The sequence below is a fragment of the Pteropus alecto genome, unplaced genomic scaffold (genome assembly GCF_000325575.1).
Source record: "Pteropus alecto unplaced genomic scaffold, ASM32557v1 scaffold17, whole genome shotgun sequence".
NCBI lineage: Eukaryota > Metazoa > Chordata > Mammalia > Chiroptera > Pteropodidae > Pteropus > Pteropus alecto.
The window spans coordinates 1,610,266-1,616,426 of record NW_006440645.1 but is presented as its reverse complement, the minus strand read 5'-3'; the positions used below and the strand labels follow the sequence as shown (position 1 = coordinate 1,616,426).

The following is a 6,161-nucleotide window of genomic DNA, read 5'->3' as shown; positions in this document are numbered from 1 at the left end:
CCGCGCGCCCAGGTGGCGCTCACACTCAGAGCATCCTTTCCTACAGTAAGAAAGACCGGATGGCAGCCGACTTCTCGGTCCGCAGCGCGATGTACAAAAAGCCGACTTTTCGGTCCGCAGCGCGATGTACAAAACCATTGCGTACGTTCAGGCGCCGGGTTACTTTCTAGACGTAAATGCCATAAATTAAAATTTTAATTTTGATCATGATTGTATATTAATACAATTAATTTTATAATCATAGTGTTCAATGAAAAAAGTTGTATTTATAACCCATGTGACACGATTTACGTAAAGTTCAAAAAAAAGCACGAATAAGTAGTAAAACTGTAAAAACTGGCCGCAGCTAGCAGGAATCTCGGGTTACCGATTCGAGTCTGGTGACGTTCGGGAGCCAGCTGTTGCTCAGTCGTTGCTAAAACGCTACATATAAGATACAATGTATTCCGGATGCGCGTGTATGCGCCGCGAGGCTTCAGAACGAGTGTAAGGAAATAGATAACCGAGTTCTGTCCCTAGATCTCAGTGACATGACTGACGGGGAATTTTATAACAGTTTGACCACTGTGTGTCACATCTGTTATTGCAGTGAACCCATATGGTTATTCTTCTGAGATTCTGATAACTATTACTCATAATTTTAAACTGTAGTAGCCTGATATTCTGAGGACCGAATCTATCTGTGATACACGTTACAACATTCATCATATGCTTCATTTCTTTCTCGCTTTTAAAAAGCTTTCCAGCGGCTTTAAGAGTTAGAGAAATGCTGAGATTATTTGGTTTATGTTTAAATATGAAAGGAAATGAGTTAGTGATATAGGGAATCTTAGCCAATGCTTCCTAAAAATGAAGTCGCCTCCAATACTACATCAAGTTGTAAGGTCAACCTTTTCATTTTTTAAGGCAATGATACGATGATGTATAATTAAGATGACAAGAAATAGTCCTCATTAAAATATGCCATAAATATTCGCAACTGGTTTTTCACCTTAACTTTTACCAAGACATACCGCATCATAAAGCCTCTTCTGTTTAGAGTTTTGGAGGGTTAGATTTGTGATTCGTTTGACATCATAATACCATTTCCCCCAGAGTTTTTACCTTTGGCATCACAGGTGCGAGTCATTCCCTGAAGGAACTAGATGCATCTATGCACACAAATGTAAAATGTCGAGCAAATACGTATGTACACGCGAACCCACGCAGGGAAGTGGCGTTATGATTTAAGTGCAGTTCTGAAGGGTAAGAGAGCCATTACCCACTTTAATTTTAATTAAATAAGCTTATATTGAATAAACCAAACCAAACCAAACCAAACCAAAACACCTGTCTGACCAATGAAGCTCACAAAAGAAACTATTTCCGTGGTGCCCCACGATCCCCGGATAAATCTAATTGCAAGTTACCACACATTTGAAAAGTAAAAGTGGAAGAGAAGAGAGAACAGAACTATAGTAAGAAAGAGACATAGGGAAAATGAAATAGTGAAAACGAATAAATGACAAGAAAAGATGAGGTCGAAACAGCCCGATGGCGAGAGGAGAGGCGTGAGGAGGAGGCCAGCACCTGGGCTAGGACATGTCTTTAACGGCGACTTATGCTCCCCTGCATGCACCCTGGCTCATAGTCAGGGTGCGGTGCCAAGGGCAGGTGGGTTCTTCAGAAAGCTATCCTCGTAAGCCTGACGTTTTTATAAAATAGTTTGCGATTTGGCTGACACAAATATTATTAAGCTCGCATTATCAATGGCGGTCTAGGAGCTAGAAAACCCAAATATTGAAAATATAAAAGATGTTTTTAAGGAGTTCGGTGAACGATTAAGAGACGAGAGCTAGCATTCCCGTCGGACCTGCTGGTCGAGTCCCGGGACGAGCCGTCTAACTCTCTCCACGTCGGGAGATTCACCCTCGAAGCGCTTCTCCTCTTATCGGAGGGTTCAGAGGCCCACGCGAAGGTTACACGCGTTAGTCCACGGCACGCGCTGCACGCGAGCAGTGGGTTCCCCTCGGGGTCTACTTATCACCTAGTTTTTCATCTGTACCCTCAAAACAGAAATATGAAGCAAGTTTCACTCAGCACGCATGTATACTGAAATCGGGAACTTCAATATTTGGAAGGATCATGTGAGCATGGTTACCCAAAAAGGAAGTCCCAGTTAACAGTGTTTGCAGAAGTTAAGGTGAGTAGATGTTGCAGATAACACGACTGAAACTCAGGAGTTCTCACGAATCATTCTGTAAGGTGAATCTGCTCGCTTTCCAATCAAAACGTTTTTATGAAATTTACAAAATTCAAAAATATACTTTTCCTTCAAAGCAAAGTAATTAGCTTTCTTTATAAATATCATCATGAATTATAGGAGCTAGTCAATGAAATATTTGTTTAAACAAAAGATTTTAAAACCTTATTCCAGTTAGAAGTAATGAAGCCAAGATCAGTTATATGTTTTATTGCATCTTCAAGTATAAAGAAGGAGGAATTTCTCCATTTCAGCAAGGATACTTCACAAGTATTCAGTTTTTAGAAGTAAATAGCTGTCAATTAAAATTTTATGAACTGTGTACTGCATTATTAAGCAAGGCACACAGTGTAATTACAGCGTATCAAATTTAAGTGCTCCTATTTATAGGAAATATCACTCTCAAGTCTGTCTTTAAAAATCTCTTGATAAAATAGTATTTCCAGTTTGTAGTAATAAACAACAGGGCGATACTGCATATTTTTGTGCAAACCTTTACACTGAACGAGGTAGAAGCCTGGGAACTGGATGTTCTCAGTTTAACTCTTCATCAGAGTTACGTTTTTGAAGGTGATGCAGCTTCAAATGGCAGCCTTCATAGCCTCGAGCAAGGGAAGATTTTACTCTCCTTAACTTTCTAACGTCTGTTCCCTAGAGACGTTCTCAAGGCTCAGCCATGAAGTCATTACTTAACACTAAGAAAGCAAGCTGCAAATGCTCGCAACTTAAATTACGAAAAACAGAAAACGATCGAAAATGTCTCTTTTGAAACGGAACATAAAGTATTTACTGTTTTGCCTCTACATCTGGAATCCTTATTAAGAGAAACAAACACATCCAAACCAGCCCCGGTACAGGGGAGCGTTTGCTAAGGAAAACGGCACACTGATGAAAACTCAAACGGCCCGGCACCATCTACGGACCAAAGAAACAGGACACTGCCAGGAAAACCATGTTCCGTTTTTTATATAATTTGTTATTATTATTTTACGCCTGCAGCACCTGGTCGTCCTAGGTGGTCTCCCATCCGAGTACTAACCAGGCCCGACCCTGCTTAGCTTCCGAGATCAGACATCGGGCTTGTTCAGGGCAGCGTGGCCGTAGACCATGGACCCCATGGACCGTGGCTCCACTGGGGCGCGAACCCAGGACCCTCTGCGTGTAAAGCGGACGTGCTCACCGCTACACTGGAACCACGTCCGCCACGTTCCATTTCTAATCGTGAGTCTCGGTCGCTTATTGTCCTCACTTGTGCAGCCAGCTGTTTTGGTCCGCAGGGCCCCCGTCTGCCTTCAACATGGAGCCTTGGCAGAGTCTGCATGACCTGAGGCTCAGCTCTGACCCCACCTCCTTCAGGTTCCCACTCCTAGCTTTTGGGAGAGGGCATCTGGCCATGTCAGACGCGTGCCTCTCCCTGACCTCTCACCGAGCCTAGGGTGTGCGGTGTCGGAGGGGACTTGTCCGGGACCTGTTTCTATATGAGTCCAGGTTCTCACAGTGACCTCAGGGCCTGATGGTCTGAGCCACCGGGGATGGACAGGCCTCAGGAAGGGGGTGTGTCTAGGCAGATGCTCTAGGAACTATCTAGACACTAACGCTGCCAAAACTGCTGAATATATTAAAGAAACTTAGCATCTTAAAGTTCCAAAACCATTCAGTGTTATATTGCTTATTCCCCAGCCGTTCCATTATCATTTTTCCATCTCTCGGTGGCTTGTTTAATCTGTTGGAAAAGAAATTGTTATGTAAAGTTTAATTGGCTTGTGCAAAAAGCCAGAAAACTTCATATTAGAGTGAAAACGGGGCCACTGGAGCGAGACCAGAGGATGGAAGATCGGGGGAGCTTGGGCACGTCACCTTTGTTTATTTTGCTCAACTAACGGAAATGGTCAGCTGCATTTGCTTTGCATTTAAAATCTTTTCATTCAACTCTAGGTGTTTTGTTACCGTTCGTTACACACTAGCATTTCGTCCTTACAGGTGCCAAGAGAAAGGAAATTAGTAGTATAAATTTTAAAAAGACGCAGCATTTGAATGACAAGGAGGGGTCTGTTACCAGGAAGGAGATGGGGTCCCAGCGCTGACTGCCCCGCCCAGGCCATTTGCCATGTGCTCAACAAGCGTCCGGCCTGGCAGAGGAAACGTGGGCTTCGTGAGCGGCAGCTGGGCTGTCCCTCAGTGAGATTTTCTCCAGCACTGCCCATACTGCTGAGTGCTTTTCCAATAGCATGGTTTGGCACCCTTTTATATCTGTGAGGAAGTAAATATAATCTTTTCTTTAAAGTGAGAGAAAAATGAAGAATGAATATATTTTATGTCAGCAAAGATTAAATAACAGATTTGTATGCTGCAAAACATAGCTTCTTGCTGGCGCTTATTTTTCAGTTTAAAGAAAGGAAAAACATTTCATGTACGGCAATGCACGAATATATCGGGAAGGGGAAAATTCCGATTATTGTCAATATATCCTTAAATACGTATAATGAATCTTTTCTTTTAATAATTGGCTTGCATTAAATCGAACAATAAAATTGTGCACCTTAACAGTTTGCTTTAGGCTTGATTGATTCATTCCCGGGATTTCCGAATAGCATGTAGAAGACAAGTAAGTCATTCATGGAACGGCTGGAGTGCACTATCTTATCCAGGACGCAGTTCATTTAATGAGCAAATATGTCAGTATAGTAAGTTAAAAAGTCTGCAGCTGACTTGCTTGGCAGCTGTCAATGCAATGCAAGATGTGGGCTACGACAGGCATTTAATGGGGTTCTGGAGGCAAGTGGAATTAGTAGAGGATTATGAAATTATATAATTATATAATTATGTAGAGCACAATGGGTCTAAGAATAGTGTTTATAAAATGCTTCTCGTTAGAGGACATTACATAAACAGTTATTATTAGAATTTGTCAATATTTTTTCAGCTTTGATTCTAATGTAAAGAAGAACAAATACATAGACGAAGTTTTATTTTGTGCAGCATACCACGTGCTCATGAACCGAGCCGCCCAGGATGAGAACGGTTGATGACAGTATTCAGTTGCTTTTATTTGCCCTTTAATTTTCAACTAGATCAATAGAGTCAGATGCAACTGCCATCGGCATTAAAATCCTAAAGTGTAGGGGAAATGGAGGTTAAACTGTAAACAAAATATTTCGCTGGCATTGATCTTACAGCCATGCTGACAGTTTCTTTAAAATATTATCAGCATCAGTGAATAAATTGCATCAAAATGGTACACTCGATGGATTTGATCATTTCGTTTTGAAAGGTACAGTCTTTCAACCCTGCTACTGTTTTCCAATTTATAAAAGGATAAGTGAACTAAAATTATTTTTGGTTAGTGCCACCGCCACTTGGGGTGACTGTCAAGAGTTAATCAGGTTATGGAATGACTTTTTTTTTTGCTGTCTGTGTTAGTGACCCATACAGCTCCCTGTGCACACAAGTATGAGGTCGACGGCAGTCAAGCACTTAATTCAGTAAGGCAGACTGTCGCTTCGTCTGCTTCACATACATCGATGACATTCCCTTAAATAAAATTATTAGGAAATTCAGTAAGCTATTGGTGACGTTTTATTACATTTGGCTGTATTTATTTATGTAACATATATAAATACATTATAGGTAAGTATCTAAATAATTTAACCTAAAATGATTTAATCCTAAACACTCATAATTTGGAAGTTTATGTTATTTAAGAATTTTTGCATACAGTCCCGTGCCACTTAACGATGGGGTACATTCTGAGAAATGTGTCCTTAGGTGATTCTGTCAAGGTGCGGACACCACGGAGCGCACTCACACGAACTCGGTGGGGCAGCCGGTGCTCTCAGGCCACCAACGCGCACGGCGCGCGCCTGCGCAGCACGCACGAGACCAAGTCAAGGGCAAGAGAAAATGACGCCGCCGAGAGAGG

The 6,161-nt window shown here is 41.9% G+C and overlaps 1 pseudogene; it reads right to left on the bottom strand.

Moving 5' to 3' along the window:
- Positions 1 to 3,232: 3,232 nt before the first annotated feature.
- On the bottom strand, positions 3,233 to 3,348 carry LOC112484641 (annotated as a pseudogene).
- Between the last annotated feature and the right edge of the window lie 2,813 nt (positions 3,349 to 6,161).